Source organism: Piliocolobus tephrosceles, chromosome 5, assembly GCF_002776525.5.
Source record: "Piliocolobus tephrosceles isolate RC106 chromosome 5, ASM277652v3, whole genome shotgun sequence".
NCBI lineage: Eukaryota > Metazoa > Chordata > Mammalia > Primates > Cercopithecidae > Piliocolobus > Piliocolobus tephrosceles.
This window is the reverse complement of record NC_045438.1, coordinates 41,802,977-41,825,423: the sequence shown is the minus strand read 5'-3', so window position 1 is coordinate 41,825,423 and position 22,447 is coordinate 41,802,977. Positions and strand designations below refer to the sequence as shown.

The window sequence follows — 22,447 nt, the reverse complement described above, 5'->3', positions numbered from 1 at the left end:
CTCAAAGAGCTGGGTATATTTTCTCAATTAAATCAAATACTTATTTTGGTAAGGAAGTACTTCATATGGAATCGGTAAGCATTTTCATGATGCATGCATAATCAGCAACCTCTTAGTGACTTTATCAATGAACCTGACCCTGTGCATTAGCACCAATGAGGATTTTTTCCAATATAACTTTGTTTTACAAATAATACATTTTAAAAATATGCCCAACTCCTCCCACCACAAATTGGTAGTAAATAGAAAACAGTTTGTGAAGAAAGGAATGTTCTCATCCATAGAATATTCCTCCTTTTATGATACTTTTTGAAAAGTTAGTAAATGCAAATTATTATTATTATTTTTTACAGTAATGTTGCTTTGCATGTTCTGGCATTTTCCTTCAAGCAGTGAATGCTTTTGACTGGTCTTGACATTATTCATTTTAAAGTAGTATTAGTTGGAGTCTGGACTTTTAAACACATGGGTGATCAGATTTATATGCTGTCACTACATTGGATATATTTATTTAGGAATTATGTAAGTGACATTCCTTCCTACAAAAAGAAGGTGAAAATTATTAAGAATCTCATAAATCTGAAAATATTGGGTTAAAGAGCAGTAATTAATTTACTGAGAATTATATAATTATTACTGTTAGTAATTTTTGGAGTCAGACATCACTGAAATCTTACTTTAAATTAGGAAGTCCAAAATACATAATACTATGTTCTATGGAAATTGCTGTATTTTGTGATTTCCCCAAACCTTTTCTTCATCCATTTATCTCTCCTTTCTCTTTGATATGACTTTATATGCTTTTCTTATTATTACTTATACCAATTAGGAAAATGAGAAGGAAGAAACCCCTTTTAATTCATTCTATTTGGTTACATTTTAGCTGGTCTTATAGCGATTTGATAAAGGTGCAAATTAGATTTTCTTTCTGTTATCTCCGGGTGTACTATAACTCCTGCCATCACAGATCATTCAGAGTAGACCTTACAAGTTTCAGTATATTGTGGCCCTCAAAATATTTCCTATGATACAGGGTTTCCTTTTATATTTTTATAGCTCTTCAGATGCATACAAATCTTTTGTTTAGTTCCTTGTATTTTAAGATAACAGAAGAGGGCATCAATATTTATGTTTGAGTATTAATATTTACAAACTGATGTGAAAATGTGGTCTTTTATGTATGCTCTAGATTTCTTCTGGCCGCCTTACAAAGACTGCTCTTTGTTTTGCTATTCTGGCTTAGGTGAGTGGAGCCCATTACTGTTAGCTTATTTGAACTACATGGCTTCATTTTTCCAAAATTATTTTCTTGTTTTTTCTTATTCACAATTTGACTCCTCCTGCTTTGTTTTTCAAGCATTTTACCTGGCTATACCTTCATTCATTCATGCATTCAGTAACTTTTCATTCACATATTCATCATTCCATCAGTTAGTATTAACTAAACCAGTAGTATGAGCAAATCCCATTTTGTTCCACAAGCATGCTCTAGCCATCTGAAACCCTGACTGAAGGCTTCTTTCGTATCATTTCATAGTATTTCCTTCTGTCTATCCTTCCTGTCCCCTTCAGTTTGCAGTGTAGGATGGCTGTGTGAAGGAGCCTCTCATTTTTCACTTTCCATGCAAAACCTACACAGTGGATCTTAGAGACTGATCATATGCCTTGTTTCTATGATGGCATGAATTAATATTTGTGTAATGCCCTACTCTCTGTCTACAGGTGGCTTCCATGTACATTATATCATTTGAGGTAATAACTATTATGTAGTTATTACTCACACTTTATTTTGTGTGTAACGGACTGGAGGCTTCATAGTGGGGGGTTGGTTTTAGTTGAGTGATTTGCTTAAAGTCACAGCACTGGTGAGTCATAGAACCAGAATCCAACTCTGGTTCTCCCATTTTTGGCTAACATGTCAGTCACTGCCAAGTCACCAGTCTAGTTAACTGGTCTAGTGTTCAAATGTTGGAGCATTGTGGATGTGGTCACTATGTTCTGTGTATTATGATCCACATAAAGAAATAGAAGCCAGCCATATCAAAATTTGGGGGCAGAATCAAATCTTATAATTTTAGGGAATCTTGAGGTAGTCCAAGGAACAAAATGCTGTAGAAAGATGTGGACTGTAAATTTTCCAGACTTCTGTCAGATAGCACCTTCTGGAAACCAAAACCTGATGATACCCACTGTTAAGTTTACCCAATCACTTCCCTGATCTGAGAATCTCATGATTTCCAAGCAATATCCCTTATGGATCAAGAATCACCTCTGAGTTCTGGTTCCCTTGGCAGTTACAATTTTCACTATAAATCCTTTAATTAGATATTGGACAAAATCCCCCACATAGACATCTTTATGTTTGAATCTGATATCACATTGACGTCTCACCCATGAATTGCCAAAAGAAAAATTCACTTTCTTAATCGCATTTTCTACCTCATCTATTATTTGCATTTTGGGTTAATGCACTTTACTGATGTCAGAGTCTGGTTAATAATTGTATTGTAGTATTACTTCTCTTCATGTTTGAGCTCCTTTGCCTGCATCACCCCTTAACAATCGATACTTCTCTCATGCCACTTTTTGTATGCATTTCTGTACTTGCACATTAAAATAATTTATGTGAGGTTTTCCTGTCATATGCCTGCACTGTAAGTTGCTTGTTTGTGTCTTTTTTATTCTTAAAAATGGTGAATGAAAAATATAGTAGACATTTAATAAGTATTTGTTGAGTTTAATAAAAGTAATTGCTTGTGAGTTTTTCTTTTTTCTTTTTCTTTTCTTTTTTTCTTTTTTTTGAGACAGAGTTTTGCTCTTGTTGCCCAGGATGAAATGCAGTGGCGTGATCTCGGCTCATTGCAACCTCTGCCTCTCGGGTTCAAGCGATTCTCCTGCCTCAGCCTCCCTAGTAGCTGGGATTACAGGCATCCGACACCGTGCCCAGCTAGTTTTTTCTATTTTTAGTAGAGATGGGGTTTCACCATGTTGGTCAGTCTAGTCTTGAACTCCCGACCTCAGGTGATCTGCCCACCTTGGCCTCCCAAAGTGCTGTGATTACAGGTGTTAGCCACTGCACCTGGCCAAATTTCTGTTTTAAAATTCTCTTTGGGGACTGAAAATCAATACCTGGACACAGGTTTAATTTTAATTATATTTGTGAGATGAATCTGAAGTCCGATACTTATTAAATATCCAGAGCTGGGTCATGAGTACAAATTTATGAAATTTTTAGTGCAAAAATTGCTCTTAAAGTAAAATACTAACAAACCCCTTCCCCACACAGCAGAACAACCTTAAAAACCCCTACAGTCCCTGACCAGGAGGTCTTATTCTCCTTGTTTCGACTATGGCAACAAAAATAATTGACCTCTGAAAAAATGTAATGAGATAAATTACCTGTGGCCTCTGACTATGAGGGATTCCTGTGTAGTGTGAAGGCAAAGCACAGCTGACCTTGACTGCAGGAGAAAGGGGTGTAGGAAGCCCCTGAAAACCTTTGAGTAGGAGAACACTGCAGTCAGAGCTGCACTTCAGGGAGATGGGTTGGGTTGGGCCCTGTTGGATGGCGGGTGAGGTGGCATGGGGGGCAGCAGTCACTCCAAGCACAGAAGCCACTTAGGAGGCACTTCCATGAATTCAAACAAGAGCTGTCACCTCATGTTGTGCCCTGTATATCTTCCCACCCTTACATTACAGATGAAGGCACTGCATCGCAGACCTCAGTGGAGACTTGAATCCTAGGTTCAGGAAGTTCTTTCTGACTTCCTCCCATATCCCCTTCAGTTCCTTACTTCTCAGGTTTTGCATCATGGTGCCCTTGTGGCTGTGATCCACTCAAATTGTTTTTCTTAGGACCTTCAACACTTCCACGGCTCACTGTCTCTGAGAATTGTCCCTGAATCTCAGGCATGCAAGGGCACCAGGCCTGGATCTGGCCTTTGGCACTTTGCCATTTGTACCCAGAGTACCTGCCAGTCTCCTGCTTACTGTGTGTGGTGGGAGAGCAGAGCGGTGTGAGGGTCTGGTTGGAGGGTAGTGATAAGGATTGACAGGCACAGACCGTATGAAGGAAAGTGTGCAGGACACCAGTGTAGGGGCTGCCTGATTGGGTCTAGGGTGAGCTTGTGTGGATGTGCATGCATTCTGGGGTTGGGGAGCAGGAGGAAGCTGTCAGTGACGACTCCAGACTTTGAGCTTTAGAGTTTGAATATCACTTTTAATAGAAAACATGAGGTAAAGAGAGAAGCTGGTTGCCTAGTAGTGTGATGACTTTGATTGTGTACCAGTTGAGTCTGAGATAAATATGAATAAGAAGCATGTATTTTATACTACTTTACTTTTCGTTTTTCATGAAGGTTTATAGTTGGAAACAGAATTCACTGGAAGACTTCATCGTCTTCCTCTTTTTGCTGTTTTTTCAGCTCCTTAAATATTTCCCAAGAGCTTAGGATGGTTTTAGGTTTTCTTAACCTTCACCCTGCCAAAATCCCCCCACGAATTCACCTCCTCAGGAACATGTGTATGTGTCAGAGTACTCTCAGCAGCCAGAAGTGTGCCTTCCAGCCTCTTAAAATAAAAACATACAGGAAAAATAACTATCTTTTTCTTTTGAGGAGGATGATCATTGCCATCTCACGACTTGCTGAAATAGCACAGCAAAGAAACATTTTTTGGCAGGCTGGAACATCTAGGGAATGCGCAAATACATGCACTTCTCTTTTTCTCTGATATGTTTCATTGATTGAGGCAGTCTATTTTGGGGAGGTGGGGTGATTTTTAATTGAGCTTGGAAAAAAAAGTACTAGCCATTTGTATCTAAAGTTACTATTTCAATTGGTGGTATTTCTAACAACAGAAAACCTTAGTTTCTTAAATTTGATGGTAGCAATGAGTTGATTGGTTCCAGCGTAATCTTTCCCATCCCCATCCACTGAGGAGTTTTTGAATTTCAGAAGAGATACTCTTGATTAAATCAGTTTTAGATTATATAATGATCCTGTAATTATCATTTGTCATTACCTTGTGTACCTAATGATTAAAGCAAACATCTAATAACTATAGGGCAGTAAATATATTTTAGATCTTGAGCCATAAAAAAGATTTCCATTAACAGAACGTTTTGTGCACAAATAAATTATTCATTGGCTGTAGCAGAGCTTGATTCTGTCATCATCCTTAAGTGGAAATTTTGAGGACACCAATCATCGCAGACGCCAACACTCAGTTGGCTTGAGCCCCATTCTTCTTACATGGAACCTGAACTTTTTTGGCTATTTCTAAAAGCTTTAGTTCATTTAAACTCAATGAATATTTATGGCATTTCTGCCATATGCAATGTAGTGTTTTGGTGCTGTGGAGGAATACAATGATGAGTAAGTCTGCATTTCAGCCTTCAAGTTGCTTATAAACCCTACCTAAAATAGAGATCAGACTAGTACATACCTGATTTGAATATAAGAAAACTTATAGTAGTGCCCTCAGAGATGTATAAATAAAATGTTTTGTGAAGAGAAAGAAATTATATCACTTTTCCTATGGGTTTGCTTGGGTAGAGGGCTTGGGGAGCAGGAAGTATTTCCTGAGGACAGCTTTAAGGATGGGCAAGATTTTGATAGGTGGCAAGAATGATATTCACCTACGTAAAGAGTTGGGATGGATAAAGTTGGTGTGATTATGGAAGGAAAAGTAACATGGTATGTTTGGAACATAACATTGGTAAGTGAAGAGGAAGGGAGGAACCTAGAGACCTAGAGAGCATAGAACATCTGGAATGCAATTAGCACATCAATTTGATAGGCACTAGAAAAACCTTACCCACTTTTGAGCTAAGGAATCACATGATTGGGTTATAGTTTGAAAGATTAATCTGCTTACCACAGATGGTATCACCAAGAAGAGTTGGAAAACCTGGAGGGAGACAAATAACGAAGCTATTGGGATAGTCTCCATGAGAGGTAGTAAAGTTCTGAACTAGGATAATTATAATAGGAACATAAAGTGGGTTTGGGGGAGATACTGTAGATGAATATTCTGTAGGCTTTGGCTTGGGATTGGCTGTGAAGGGGGGGAAACAGGAAGCAGTTAAAGATTCAACTTGATATCTGTTGTCAACTTTTTAATCAACCAACATTTATGGAAAGCCAGCCATGTGCAAGACATTGTGCTCAGTATTGAGATTAATAAGAATGGTCCTGTTCTCAAGTAGCTGGAAATTTAGTTAGGGATATAAAATATGTTCTTAGGCCAGGTGCAGTGGCTCATGCCTGTAATCCCAGCACTTCGGGAGGCTGAGGCGGGCAGATCACGAGGTCAGGAGTTTGAGACCAGCCTGGCCAACATGGTGAAACCCCATCTCTACTATAAATACAAAAATTAGCCAAGCATGGTGGCATGTGCCTATAATCCTAGCTCCTGGGGAGGCTGAGGCAGGAGAATTGCTTGAACCCAGAAGGTGGAGGTTGTAGTGAGCCGAGATTGCACCACTGCACTCCAGCCTAAATGACACAGCAAGACTCTGTCTTGAAAAAAAAAAAAAAAAAAAAAATGCCCTCAACTAAAATCCAGAGCAGGTGATGATTAGTGAGATAATGGGAGATGAGCAAAGGTTATGAGAACACAAGAGAGACTGGCATTAATTCTGACACTGCAAAAGTGGGGAAGTTGATTAGGGGAAAACACTTTGTCTAGGCCTTGAAGATCACATAAAAGATTCCAAAGTACTTTAGCTGTCGGAAAGGTAGCTGGAAAACTAAAAGAGGCAAGTCTCAAGGAAGCAAAGGGAGGAGGAGCTTGCTAACGAGAGGAGCTGTTACTTGAGTGCATAGGGTATGTCAGATCTTGAGCTTAGAGCCTTATTTTAAGGGAGTGTTCAGCGTATAATGCTGCAAAGTCATCATCAATGTTGTGATCTAAGAAAGGACCAATGGATTTGGCAATTTAAGAATGCCATGTGAATTTGAAGAGGTTTCAGTATAGAAATATAGCTGAAAACAGGCAAACACAGGGCGAAAACATTCTAAAGGTTATTATTGAGTACATAATTAAGTGCACCAGTGAGGAGAAGACAGCTGTTTCTGTGATTTCTCCTTAATGGGCAAAGTTTAGATAAGCCTCAGAAGATCTTTATGCTTGGGTTGGTCTTAGAGGTGTCATTTGAGAATGTGCTAGTCCTGTGAAGTCTTTGCACACTTTAAAATACTGCAAAAAATGTTAGACTCCCAGATTATTTTCTTGCAATTAAAAGATCTCCACACTCACTACCAACTTTCATACTCCTCCCTGCTACCTCCTTCCTCCTTCCCACTCCTTCCCTTTGGGCACCAGCTGACAATGGTGAGCACACTTGCCACACCCTTGGCTTAGGGTCAGGGAAGTCCTCGGGCTCTCCTTGGCGCTTTTCCCATCTGGAGGGAGATTTCCATGGAGAACAATCCAGGGAAGTGCATGCACGTGCATGTGCGCACACAGACACACACACCAGTTCTTTTCCTGTCCTCAAGGATATTTATGTGCCAATACATAGACAAAACACACAGTCATATGCAGGCATACTTTGTCACACCCAACCTGAGGAAACACAGGGCAGGGGTGCAATATGCTAGCAGAAGGCGATAGAGATACTATTAATAATTGAACCTTTAGGAATAATGATAGAGCTTGTTAAAGAAAAATTCAGAAATTGCTTTGTAAAGATGAACAGCCTATTATTATAGAATGTAAAGGGGTGAAATTTATATCATGCTTATGTTTAGTTGGTTTCTGTTTTTTCAAGCAATTATGTAGCCAACTGGGCTTGATAAAAGAACTTTCACAGAGGTACCCATATTATTAAAAAGGGGTATTTTAAATTATATCACACCATCCAATAATTTAACAGGAATAACAAGAGAGAAATTAACAGGAGTAGTAGAATGGAAGAAGAAACAATTGCTCCTAAACCCCACAAAGGCACAACAGTACATGAGTATGGAGAGTGAGTGTGCTTACAATCATTCGTTCACTCATTCATCCATTCACTTGATCACTCAATCAACAAATGTTTGTTGAATTCCTCTTTTATCCCAGACTGGGGGCTGGGAGATATAGCTGAGTAGAGAAAACAGGCAAAATTTTAGATAAAATACATCCTTCTTCTAGGAAACTAGCCAATGTAAGTCAGCTTTCCTGTTTTATAGGTAGACAGCTTGTTTGAAATTACATTTATGAGGTGAGTATTATATATTAATGTTCCTACCTCACAAAGCTATTCTCTGCCACTAAAATGTGCTTAGCCTGCTAGAGTACAACAATCTAGCTGTCAGGTTCATGGTAGTATGAATTCTCAGAGCTTCTGAAAAAATTGCCCTGCATTCTTTTCAGGCTTTACCTATTACAGCGTTGGGATTCCTTTTCCTTGAGAATTGAAGTGGTAAGATGTTTTATTAGGCTGATTGTCTCATTTTCTATGGGAAGACCTGGGATAGATAGGGTTAGTATGTTTGTTCATCTGTGCATGTAAATATCCTCAGGGAATTCCCCAAAATATGGGGGCATCTTCCGCCTTTGGAAGCAGTAGCAAGATATTTCAACCAGTGATCATGGTTGGAATTGTGAGGGACTGTTGAGACTGGGAGACCTAAGCCAATCTCTTAGGTCACAGTAAACCTGAGTGTAGTGATATGTCCCTTCCCAGGTAATAATTTATCCTTTATTATTATTACCTCTCCTTGCCTCGTTTTTATCATTTTCTTCATATCTTTCAACTGGTGATAGTGGCTGACAGATCTGTGCCTTGCAGGATTTATTCTGTGTTTATTTTAGCTTAGTTACATTGCATGAGAAAACAAGGCCATCACTTTTTCCTCATATTTGCTTTGTAGCACATATTCAAGAGTATTTGAGTCAAGTGTAACATGCCACCAAGTTAACCTCTGTCTTAAACAGTCAGAAATTCAAATTGACCTAAGAGACCTATGGGACTTTTGTCATAGAACTGTTAAGTTTAAATTCTTTTGTTTCTAAAGCAAATAAAAAAATATATAGGTCTGTGCATAAATGGCAATCATTTTTATGTCAAATATAAATTTTGAGGTTTTGTAGTTGATGAACATATTTTGGAGTTACTAAAATATTTGAATTGAGCTATATGTAAATATAGGAGTTTATTTTTAGAAAACCCCAACCCAAATTTAAAACTATTTGACAAAGATAAAATGTTTATGTGGATTTGTGTTTATCGTTACAGAGAAAAAAGTTAATTTGGCTTTGGTATTGTTTTCTAAATAGTATGCATTTGTGCCTACACTGTCTTCTAAAGCATGCATATTTTATTATACCTTGTATCTGTGGCCTTGGAGGAGAGGACAGAAACTGGTCTGATGTGTGCATCTAGGTGTTTTATTTATTCGTTCACTCGTTCATTTCTTCATTCAGGATAGGAATGGTAAGATACTGTCTTATGACTTGTATTTTTCATTCTGATAAATATAAGATAGATTAAATGTAACTGGGAAATACAGTATTAATGGGGAGGTAATAAAGATATGAAAACTTAAGGTTGCAAGTGGATGAAAAATTGCTATCTGAGCATCATTTTAATAAATTATTATTTAATTATAAAATTTTCTTTGATTGTTTTTGGCCAAAGGGATATAGCCTTTAAAAAACATCTAGAACTATATCTGTGCTTTTAAATGTGTGCTTTGTGAACCTTTACCAGCTGACAGAAACAAGAGTTGAAATACTTCCGTATTTGCTGGGCGCAGTGCCTCATGCCTATAATCCCAGCAGTTTGGGAGGCCAAGGTGGGTGCATCACTTGAGGCCAGAGTTCAAGAGCAGCCTGGCCAACATGGCGAAACCCTGTCTCCACTAAAAATACAAAATTTAGCTGGGCATAGTGGCGTGTGCCTGTAATCCCAGCTACTTGGGAGGCTGGGGCAGAATGGCTTGAACCCTGGAGGTGGAGGCTGCAGTGAGCCGAGATCATGTCACTGCACTCCAGCCTGGCCTACAGAGGAAGACTTCATCTCAAAAAGAAAAAAAAGAAAAAAATATTTTAGTATTTATAGAGCAGGGGTGTCCAATCTTTTGGCCTCCCTGGGCTACATGGGAAGAATTGTCTTGGGCCACACATAAAATACACTAGCACTAACGATAGCTGATGAGCTGAAAAAAAAAATCTCATAATGTTTTAAGAAAGTTAACGAATTTGTGTTGGGCCTCTTTCAAAGTCGCCCTGGACTGCACATGGGCCATAGGTTGGACAAGCTTGGTTTAAGAGTCTTGATATAAGTTTTTATTCTTAAGCTATTTAAACATACACATAATGGAAATTTCTCCTAAAGCAAGAATTATGTAATAAGCGATATTTTGTTTTAAGGAGCTTAGACACTTCTCAGATATTGAAAATAAATTTCTAAATCAAATATATGATAATTGTGTTTTTTGAAGAAACATCACTGCTCTGTTTAGCGTGGAAGATCTGTTCACTTAGATTTTACTTAGAATATAGAAGCAAACTAGTAGATGAAGATAATTAATTCATTTATTTGAAGATATTTATTGCTTTATTTTAAATTTATTAAATTATAATCATTTATTATTTTTATTTTACATATGCCCTTTCTATATTGCATATGTTTGAAGCATTTTGGAAGTCTGCCCAAAAAATTAAAACAATTTTATTTTAAGGTTGGCACCTTAAATTAATTAAATTCATTATTGGCACTTTAATTATTCTTTAGAACAGATGCAATTAGTTAACATTTTCTGGAGAACACATTTTTAAATCTTTTTAACTCACGATAACATTTTTAGTCACACTCTCTTAGATGCCTTAAGTATGGAAATGTTCTGTAAAATTTCTGTAATGTTTATTAAAATTAGATGTGTTTGACCTTACACATTTTATAATAATGTATAAAATATAAGAATGATTCTTGATAACTGAATGATTTCTAAGTTTTATTTTCTAATATTATCAAGACCTTAATAAGAGATTTCTAAATTGAATGATATCAATATCATGGCAACAGTGTGAGTAGTTAGCTGTGGTGGAAGGGCTCATTGATTAACTGGAAAGGTCATTGGTTGAAACATCAGGAAACTGAGGTTCTTGCTCTGAATTTCATAGATTAGCTTGCAGAGCTTGGGCAAGCAACTCAACCCTTCACTGTTTCACCACTCAGCCTCTTGCTTTTGAGGGGGTGTGTGTGTGTGTGTGTGTGTGTGTGTGTGTATGTAACTGGACTTTAGTATGTATCTGCAAAACCTCTAAAATTATTTCTCTATTTAAAACATGAAAATCAAGACCCCATAGAGATCTTTAAACAAATACTGATAAGGATTACTGTGGGAGTCAGTCCCTTAATCCAGATGTCTAGGAAATATCCCTCCTCTAAACTTCTAAGTGTGAAGGGCCCAGCTCTATGGAAAACGTTCATTGTTCTCATGTAAATTATTAGGGAAAAAAAAAAAAAAAAAAAAAAAAAACTTGCTACAAGATTTATCCTCCAAGTTTAAGAAATGGATCGTGAGCAAAAATGTGAAAAGGCACTTTCTGAATCTTCACTCATTCTCTCTGGCCTCTGTGGCCATCCTTCCTCCTACTTGACCTGAATTTTAATGGCAGATAGGGAAATGCCTTCTACCAGCTCCAGAGGTGTGGAGATGGTGAAGTATAAGGTGGGTTATAAGCCAAGAACCTTGGAGGCAGGAAGATATAACAAAGATGAAAGAGAGGTAAACCAAATATCAATGGTTCTGTCTATAAATGTATGGACTTTATTGGTTTCAAATTGCAGAACCACCCCTCTCTCACCCCTAGTTGTATGTGTTATCACTCACTGATATTCAGCTATGGTTTTGTAGCTGGCCGAGATGGGGCAGAAGATTTCCAAGTTGTTCAATGAAGGTTGTAACTGTTACCTCCCTAGCCTCTGGGACTGGATCTGAGCCATTGTGTTACATGGCTACAAGGTATTAGCTATAAACTTTGTGAGATTTTGAAGAAGAGTGGAAGCAAAAAACCTGATGGAGCTGCTTTGGTGACAGTCTTGAAGGAAAACTGGTTATAAGCCAAGCTTGACTTGGACCTTAAGAACACACAGCTGGGGAGGGTCATTGCCGCCAGTATTTATGGGGCCTCTGGGGCAAGAGTTCAAATGGAGGCCCACAAAGATTCTTAATTTGATCAGTGATAAAATCTTTATTTGCACAGAACATGAAGTTGCAGGGATTTCGTCTGACTTGTTCACGTTGTGGATTTGATGAGAATAATTTTCTGGCTCGTTTTTATTGTTTTGGACAGTAGTTAAATCTTTATTAAATAAATAATTTCTAATATCCTATTAGTGAATTTTATATGGGTCATGCTTGACAAGTCCGCTGCTTTCATTATTTGCAGCTTTAAAATTTAAACAGACTGACTGTTTTTAGATTTTCTACTGCTTCTTAAAAATCTCTGCTTTTTAAGTTTTTGACCTCCAAAAAAGTAGCTACATATACCAAGGTGTCGACATGTACTCATTCTCAGTGGCCTAAAGGATTTAAGCATGTACTGTAATTGTATTCAACATGTACAAAATGTCAGTATATTTTCATCATATATGTAAATTAGAATAAGTATAAAAATGTTTTAAATTAAGCTATTTTTTTAAAAAAGGATTTTTCTTACAAAATATCCAAAATCACATGCTAAAATTGAAAGGTAAATAAATCTATATCACAATGAATGAATAAAACATTTAAAATTCAAAATTATTTAAATACAGCTGAAGATTTCAATTTTTTTTGAAATTGAATGAAATCGTTAGCTGTTTTTACAGAAGCAAAACTATTCACAAGTTTGTTTTTAGTGTCCATTTTAGTTGCTAATGTAAAGAATTGGCATCATGCTTCATGCAGGTTATTACATCTTTACAAATTTAAGAATAAGAATTAATTGCAAAACACTCTTCAAATGCCATGTGCGATTGTTCCAAATGCTGCTCTAATTATGAACGATTCTAGAACCACTGATCAGAGCACGAAGAGAAACCAGGAAAGGGATGCTTGGCATGGCTACGCTTGTTATGCAAGAATCTGTTGTGTCTACACCATCTGAGAGAAATGACTCTTAAGTCTTTTCTTTTACCTAAGCGTTAACGCTGCTTGAATCTTCTCTGCTTTGGAAATGATGTCTGTCTCCACATTCTGCAATGTCACAATCCACGAACCTTCAGGGCATTCAAACTCAGTTACTCTTTGGTGCAAAGAGATTGGGCAAGAGAAGCATTTCCCTGGGGGCTTAAACCCTTGTCGCAGGGTTTAGGGTTACAGGACATCTGGATGCCTATGATAAAGGTGCTGTGGAGTTTTCAGTGAATTTATTTGTGCATGTTTGTGATATGCAGGCTTTCTAAAGTGTGGGACCCATGGCAAGAACCCCTCTTGCCTGGAAGTATGGACTCTGCTGTCTGTGGGGACATCTGGGCATTAGCATTCTTACTGCGGGCGCCATCTGCAGAGGCGGCAGAGGGGATCCTTCCTGAGGACGCTAGGGGGAGCTGGTGCAAGAAGGAAGCCATGGCAGATGGTGGTGTGACTGGCTGTCAGACTGCCTGTGGGCTCTTCTAAGTCTCCCTTGCTGGAATCCTAGATATACTTAGTTGGGACTTTTTAAGGGGACTGGAGGTCCTGTGTGAGCAGGTGGGGCTGGAACAGGAGCTGTGGTTAATTGGTGTTAATGCCACTTCTTATGTATTCGCCTGTAGGCTGGTAGGGCTTGAGAGTGTTTGGGTAACTCATTTCCAAATCAGTAAGTGTTCCCTCCTTCACTTGGAGAGGAATGAGGAAAGACACTTCTATCCTGTAAATCTGTTTTTCTCCACACAGTTGGAAAGAACAGGAATTGCTTTCTTTCTCTTTTTTGTGAATATTCTCTGTGGAGGGAGCCAGGGACACAATGCAATCATTGATCTGAGATAATGGAATTATAAAGGTATTTATTATTTACCTAGGCTGGGGTAACCACAAGTGGACAGAATTCAGAAAATTTTGTTGAGAAAAAAGCTGTATTTCGTTAATCTCTAACTGAAGTTCAGCACTCCCTTCATTATTCATGTAAGCAACAAATGACAGTAGCTTCGGCAATGTCAGTGATGTTGTCACCAATAGAAATCACAGACGGTTTCATATCACATTACTGTTGTGACTCATATTTCAAAGTGTCTTTATGATTATGACTACTCCGAATTATGGTGAATATTAGGCCTGTACTATATCTTGTTTGTAATTATTAATAAAGAATCATGTATATTACTGTCAACAAGTTTGCTTCAAAAGTGATTTTGAGATACCTATATTCATGATAATTAGTTTCCTTTGTAATCCAGCATAGTTTAAAACATTCTGCTAAGAATGAGCCCACAGACTTCATCAGACTGCTAAAGAGGTCATGGCAGCCAAAAGACTCCAAAGGTCTGCTGTAGATGAAATCCTCTGTTTAACTGCAGATTAAGGCTTTAGAGCATGAGAGGTACTTAAGGTCATATGGTGGAGCAGGAATTAAAAGTAGCGTCTTTCCTGAACTGTGTGGCCTCCTGGCACCTCAACCCTGGTCTTAGTGCCAAGGGAATGAGTGCCTTTGGCTTCTTCAATGAGTACTTTGATTATGACGAAGTCCAAGCCAACTTCTGTCTTTGTTTGTGCTTTGCTGGTCTGTGGTGACCTTCTCCCCACCCCTGCTTTCCAGGCCTGGAGGTGGTGGTGAGGTGTGGTAATCTCCAGCCATGCCTGCCCCTACGTCCCGTGACATCAGAAGGCATGCTGTCCTGTGACAGCTAAGGGGGAGTCAACAGAAACAATAGAATATTTAGCCTTGATTTCTTGACCCAGTTTTGGTGGTGGTGTTTCAAACAATATGGGTATCCTCATATTATCAGGGGAAACCTTTCAGCCAACCCAGTGGGCTTTCTTAAGTTAATTTAGGAACTCATGTCACATTATTTCTTCCTCACTATTAGGCTAATAGATACCTGAAATACCAACCGAAAAATATAGAGTTAATAGCTAGCATTTAGAGTTCACTTCCTAGTGCCATTTTTAAATGCCGTATAATTCTCTTAACAATATTATTTGTATCCCCATTTTATGGATGAAAAGACAGGCACAGAGAGGTTAGGTAACTTGCCTGATGATATTTGTATGTTTGGTAAGTGGCAGAGATGGGACTGAAAGCAAGGATTCTGGCTCCGTGGGCCACTGTGCTACATGTCCAGTTACTACTTTAATGCCTTACGCCATGGTTGTCCAATCTGTCTTTGGTTTGGGGTTAGACTAGGAATGAGTATATCTGGGATGAAGAGAGCCTTTGGATTTTTTTTTTTTTTTTTTTTTTTTTTTAATGTAGTCCTAGGAGGAACTCTTCCCAGTCTGCTGGAGCTGTCTCTGAAAGGTACTATGTCATTTGGTTCAAAGTCTGTTCGGCTTTCTTCCCTTGCTTGTATATATTCAGGCAATATGGGGAAGGAAAAATATATTCATACCCAAAAAGTTTAGTAATGCTGCAAAATGCTAGATTTGGATTGACTCTGGCTCCATTTCAAGGACCTGACAGTGCCTTGATCTTTGCTTTTGAAGCCTTCTTGTCAGCAACATTGGCAAGTACACCTTTGAAAATTTATATGTGAATTCTTGTGTTTTGAAAAAAAAAAATGTTTGTTAGTGTTTCTTTTCTTGAACACTAGTTGATGCTTCGCCAGCTAGTTAAAAGTCTGCAAATCTGAGTGCTGGCTGAGAAGCTAAGCTTGCTATAACCAGTTATCCCCAGATGGCCAGATTCTGTTATGTACCACTTTTATAGATGCTCAGTGGTTGCGTACATGGGGTTATTAGGTGTACTGTTCCACTTGTTTTTGCCAGGCATGCACAGTACATTATTTGATAGGCTGGGACAGATGGTATAGCTCAAATGTGCTCAAATGAAAATGATGAGGGAGAAAAGAAAGTGAAAAAAAAAATAGAAAAAGGGCATTTGATTTTCTAATTCACATTTCGGAAGTGAAGTTTAGTGTCTATGATTGACTAATAAATGCAGTGTTGCTGTAAGACTTGAATTCATGAACGTCTGTTTAAACAGCTATAACTGAGTAATCAGCAGGAAGCAACCTTTTCCTTCGTGGATGCTATCCCAAACTTCATGGGGTCTCCTCCAGATCTGAAAATGTTTGGGCCACTGAAAGACATCAAAAATAGATCTGGATTTTTCAGAGTATGATATACCACCATCAATATCAACCAAAACAGAAAAATCCCAATTATATTTTTAAACTGAAAGAGAGGGAGGGGAGGTGGTGGGGATACAGAGAGAGAAGAGAGAGCGAGCCTGGTAAAGTAGTGGTGATAAGGACAATTAATCAGTCTTCATACAGCTGCTTCCTGACATTTCTGCAAATTGTTGTGGAAAAATTAATGAAGGTTAGATCAGTAATGGTTTCAAGCTTAGCCAGTGGAAAGTATGACAGTGTTTCCATCAGCAATTAAATTGGGCTGCTTTCTTTTTTCTATAGGGGAAGTGGTATGATGTATGTTCTCCACAGGAAATGGAAAACGGCAGCTGAACTGTGTGTGAGCCCAGGTATGGAGGAGCACTTGGAGTGCTCCAGCCGCCTCTCCTTGATTAGCACCACAGATTTGCATTTTTCTGCTGAAAGGATTTTGCTATACAACACGCAGAAATCCTTCCTTTAAAAGAGAGTGAGAATCTTGGGATTTTATTGCACGGACACAGATATACTGTGAATCTAAGCTTTGGGAGCCAGAAAGTGGAACTTATGACAAACAGAAAGTGAAACTCACCTATCTAATTTTATTTTTCAAGCTCAAGGTAGTTCAGTACAGGCCCTGTTCACATCCTGTGTAACCCTATGGGATTTTCCCCAGTATTAGTTAAAAATTTTCCCATAGGGTCACACAGGATGTGAATTAAAATAAACACTTAACAAGCATGATGAAAAGGAAATTAGCTTTCTAAATGGTCCTTTCACCGTTAACATCCTGAGTAGTTACTAGAAACATGGGAAAGGGTCACTTCAGTGTCTCCTTATCAAGTTGTTACATTATAGTAGAATATATGAATCTTCTTCCCTGTTATATATGAAATATATTTCCTTCTATGTGACACTTAAATTTACAAAAATATTTTTCCTTTTGGAAAACATTAAAAAGCTTAGCCAAAGTCTGTAGGTTGGTTCTTCATAGCCTTTTCTGGGGTAGAGGTTTATAAACCCCTTTAAAATTCATAAAAGTTCCTGACTCTTTTCCCCAGGAAAATGCATATAGACACATTTTGCAATATTTTTGAAGTTTTGCATATCTCTTACATAGACCTTGAACCCTAAGCATTTTCCTTTTTTTCTTTTTTAAAATTTGAGACAGGGTCTCACTCTCTTGCCCAGCCTGGAGAGCAGTGGAGTGATCACAGCTCATTGCATCCTGGGCTCAAGCAATCCTCCTGCCTCAGCCTCCCGAGTGGCTGGTACTACAGGTGCACACTACCACACCCAGCTAATTTTTTCCTTCTTTTCCTTCCTTCCCTCCCTCCCTCCCTCCCTTCCTTCCTTCCTACCTTCCTACCTTCCTGACAGGTTCTTGCTGTATTTCCCCAGCTGATCTTGAACTCCTGGCTTTAAGCAATCCTCCTGCCTTGGCTGCCCAAAGTGTTGGGATTACAGGCTTGACCCACCTTGCCCAGTTCCTGGGCATTTTTCAATGGACTGGGTTTTAAAAACTTTTTTCTTTTCTTCCCTCCCTTCCTCCCTCCCTCCCTGCCTCCCTCCTTCCCTCCCTCCCTTCCTTCCTTCCTTCCTTCCTTCCTTCGAGTTTTACTCTGTCCTCCAGGCTGGAATGCAGTGGTGTGATCTTCGCTCACTGCATCCTCCACCTCCTGGGTTCAAGAGATTCCCAGGCCTCACCCACTCAAGTAGCTGGGATTACAGGCATATGCCACCATGCTTGGCTAACTTTTTGTAGAGATGAGGCTTCACAATGTTGCCCAGGCTGGGCTTGAACTCCTGGCCTCAAATGATCCACCCCCCCTTGGCCTCCCAAAGTGCTGGGATTACAGGTGTGAGCCACTGCACCCAGCTTTAAAAGCGTTTTATCCTTGAGGAATCGCCATACTGTTTTCCATAATGGTTGAACTAGTTTACAATCCCACCAACAGTGTAAAAGTGTTCCTATTTCTCCACATCCTCTCCAACACCTATTGTTTCCTGATTTTTTAATGATTGTCATTCTAACTGGTGTGAGATGGTATCTCATTGTGGTTTTGATTTGCATTTCTCTGATGGCCAGTGATGATGAGGATTTTTTCATGTGTCTGTTGGCTGTATGAATGTCTTCTTTTGAGAAATGTCTGTTCATATCCTTTCCCCACTTTTGGATGGGGTTGTTTGTTTTTTTCTTGTATATTTGCTTGAGTTCTTTGTAGATTCTGGAAATGAGCCCTTTGTCAGATGAGTAGATTGCAAAAATTTTCTCCCATTCTGTAGGTTGCCTGTTCACTCTGATGGTAGTTTCTTTTGCTGTGCAGAAGCTCTTTAGTTTAATGAGATCCCATTTGTCAATTTTGGCTTTTGCTGCCGTTGCTTTTGGTGTTTTAGACATGAAGTCCTTGCCCATGCCTATGTCCTGAATGGTACTACCTAGATTTTCTTCTAGGGTTTTTATGGTATTAGGTCTAACATTTAAGTCTCTAATCCATCTTGAATTAATCTTCGTATAAGGAGTAAGGAAAGGATCCAGTTTCAGCTTTCTACTTATGGCTAGCCAATTTTCAGACTGGATTAAGAAAATGTGGCACATATACACCATGGAATACTATGCAGCCATAAAAAAGGATGAGTTTGCGTCCTTTGTAGAGACATGGATGCAGCTGGAAACCATCATTCTTAGCAAATTATCACAAGAAGAGAAAACCAAACACCGCATGTTCTCACTCATAGGTGGGAACTGAACAATGAGCTCACTTGGACTCGGGAAGGGGAACATCACACACTGGGGCCTATCATGGGGAGGGGGGAGGGGGGAGGGATTGCACTGGGGAGTTATACCTGATATAAATGATGAATTGATGGGTGCTGACGAGTTGATGGGTGCAGCACACCAACATGGCACATGTATACATATGTAACCTGCACGTTATGCACATGTACCCTAGAACTTAAAGTATAATAATAAAAAAAAAAAAAAAGCGTTTTATGGGCAGATAGAAACTTACAGCTACAACCATAAACTGTGAATCATTATAAGTGAATATTTCGTAAGAGGTAATTTCTAGGAAACTTTAAGTGCAATAAAGATTATTTCACTTTTCCACCTAAAGAAGGCTTCCTTGCCTTTAGAAGGGAGCTTGTACGTTGGACAGAGCATACAAAGCTGTGTTTGAAGCTGGCTGTGTGACATTCTAGCAGGTGACTTTAGTTGTCCTGCCTCAGATTCACCATGTCTAAAATGGTGGCAACAGTGAGATAATTTGTCACCTGTGTCTGGCAAGTAATACATGCTCCATATATATCCCTTCCCTCCTCCTTTGAGATTTAGTTGATTTTTATTTTATTTATTTAATTAATTAATTTATCTATTTATTTATTTATTTATTTATTGAGACAGAGTCTCACTCTGTTGACCAGGCTGGAGTGCAGTGGCGTGATCTTGGTTCACTGCAACCTCCGCCTCCCAGGTTCAAGGGTTTCTCCTGCCTCAGCCTCCCAGGTAGCTGGGATTACAGGCGTGTGCCGCCATGTCTGGCTAATTTTTGTATTTTTCGTAGAGATGGGGTTTTACCATATTGGCCAGGCTGTTCTTGAACTCCTGACTTCAGGCTATCCCCCTGCCTCAGCCTCCCAAAGTGTTGAGAATTACAGGTGTGAGCCATGGTGCCTAGCCAAGATCTAGTTTAAATGTTACTTTCTTGCACATTGTTTTACAATTCTTCAAGGCAGATTGTTATCTTCACTTCCTACTTGGTGTTCTTTGTTGCGTTGTCAATTTCTTTACTCTCAAAAATTATGCTGTCATTCACTGTTTACATCTCAGAGTGTGAACTTTGAGGATCTTGTACTTATTAGTGATGTTTTATTTATCTTCCTGCAAGTTGTGTCCAGCATAGTACATAAGACACATGGGCACTTCCTGCTTATTAAGTTAGTAATAATAGTCCAATGCTTATTTGAAATGAAATAACTTAGATTTGGCCTTGTGATTGTCACTTGATGGTGTATATGTGACTGCTAGTCATCTCCAAATGAGATCAAATGATCAGCATACAGCCAAAGTAAAATTTAGTGAGAGAACAGAGCCTAGAACTGAAAGTGTGTTTTTTCTAGTGTTGGCTACAACCATAGAGTATGCTAAGCCAGAGCCACAGTATTTTAGCCAGAGCTTTTAGTCAGGTTAATTACCAAGTAATTTTTTTAAGAAAGTACTATTATATTTCTAAAATATATACACCTAATCTCTGAGACTCAGAGAAGAAAATTTGGGCCCCTCCAACCTTAGTTTGTATTTTAGTCTTTAGAATCCAGGGTCGAAGGATAGCTTGAAGAACATACCTATCTGCCTTATTTTGTATTGTTTCTTAAGTCCTCTCATGCCCTTGCTAATACTGTTCAACTCGAGTTGAACAAAAATGTGGCCTGTCCTCAAGGAGCTGTCATTCTTCAACACACACTCCTCCCCACTTTGAGAGAGAGAGAGACAGTGTGTTTGTGTATATGTACACACATACACACACACACACACACACACACACACAACCTCTGATGCTATTATAAACATTTTTATAGGGAACTTAAATAAAAATTCATATAGAACCAGAATCTGTCTTAGTAGTTGAACAACTCTTTGGCAGTAAACTCTATTCCTTCTGTACAGGATTAATGGTTTCCAAGCTGTAAATTATGATTTAGAGCCTTGTGCATTAAGACTGACTTTGAGCCAGGGGAGACTTGGAAGAAGACAATGTATAGTTTGCTTTAGGAGGTCTTGGAGCACATTTGTGTGGGGAAAACAGCAGTGAGTTAGAGTGAAGAATGAGAAATGCCAGAGGCAGGGGATAGTATCTGGTGGTGTATGGGTCCTACTGTGCAGAGTGCTGGGAAATCCAAAGCGACTTCAGAAGTAGAACTGTGGATTCTTAGCGGTGCTAGTAGTGTGAGCTGAGTGATGAGGCGGTGGTCGTAGTTGAAATAGGATAGGATAACAGAGGTTTGTGATCATGAGAAGTAGATAAAGAGATTAATTAAGGAAATATGAGGAAGAAAAAAATACATGCTGGAAATGGGCTGAACGGGAGGCAAAGAATAGTAGGGTTGAAGACTTTGCTAAATAAATCATTGGCTGTGAGCTCTTGGCTCTCGTGAGATGCACAATCATTCCCTTGCTCAGGCATTTCCACCTCCTGGAAAGCCTTGTCTCTGTCTGTCAGAATATTGAAGCCCTTATTCAACTTCTACCAGCTGCATAAATATTTGTTTCATGACATTAGCTCACAGCAATCTCCTTTTTACTGTACTCATATACTATTATTATAAATGTAGTAGCACTTAATTGATGTTTAGAGCTATAATTTAAATTTTCACCTGCATGCCTTGTCTCTCCAATAAGCTTCCAACTTTGTATAGAATTGGTTAGTGTAAAAAAATCCTCTCTACTGTCCAATACAAAGTCATGTGTATAGCAGCAACTTGGTATGTTATCAAGAGTTTTAAAGGATACTGAGTTTCTATTATGTCCCCAAAACTTTACCAGATGGCACAAAAAAAAGGAATTATAAGACACAGTTCTTATTCATAAAGTACAGATAATCGAGTTGGATATTTTGTGCAGAAGACTAGCAATTTGTGATTCAAGAAAGACTCTTGTGGAGTCATCTAAATTATCTAGAATTAAACAAGACCCTGCATGTGAAATGCCTAGTACAATGCCTGACCGATAACAAGTACTCCATAAACTTATGACGATCACATATATCATTATTAATATTAATGTAATATGTCGACTAAGCTTCCTGAGCCACCATGCCCAGCTTGAAATTCATAAAGATTAATCTATGTTAGAAATGTCAAGTTCTTTACCTTTTGTTTTAATGGAATCTGGTTTTCACGTCTCAGTCTCCCTGGAATTATTCATGTAAAAGGCCTCAATGATCTATCAATTGGCAATTTCAGTAGATATTTAAACATTTCTCATTTAATATGACTTTTCTATTGCATTTGAACCTTCTCCTCCTCGAAATATTCTTCTCCCTTGGATTTCTTGACTCCACTTACCCCTGGTTTCTCTACTGCTTGCCCAATTACTCCTTCTCAGTCTCCATCATTGGTTCTGTCCCCCAATCAGCCCATTAAATGTTGCAGCGCAGAGTTCTGTCAGAAGGCTTTGCTGTGGTTTGAATGTGTGCCCCTCAAAGAGCATATATTGGT

At 38.7% G+C, this 22,447-nt stretch overlaps 1 protein-coding gene across 6 annotated transcripts in view; it reads left to right on the top strand.

Annotated features, from left to right (window-relative positions):
* Positions 1-22,447, top strand: part of HIVEP2 (HIVEP zinc finger 2) — a 198,922-nt gene that overhangs the window by 112,169 nt on the left and 64,306 nt on the right. Inside the window, exon 3 of one of the 6 annotated variants that reach the window (XM_023183795.2) lies at positions 16,532-16,599. The exons of the other annotated variants lie outside the window; for them this stretch is intronic. The gene's annotated coding sequence lies outside the window, so the exon portion shown is untranslated. The remainder of the gene's footprint in view (positions 1-16,531; positions 16,600-22,447) is intronic. 6 annotated transcript variants of the gene reach the window in all.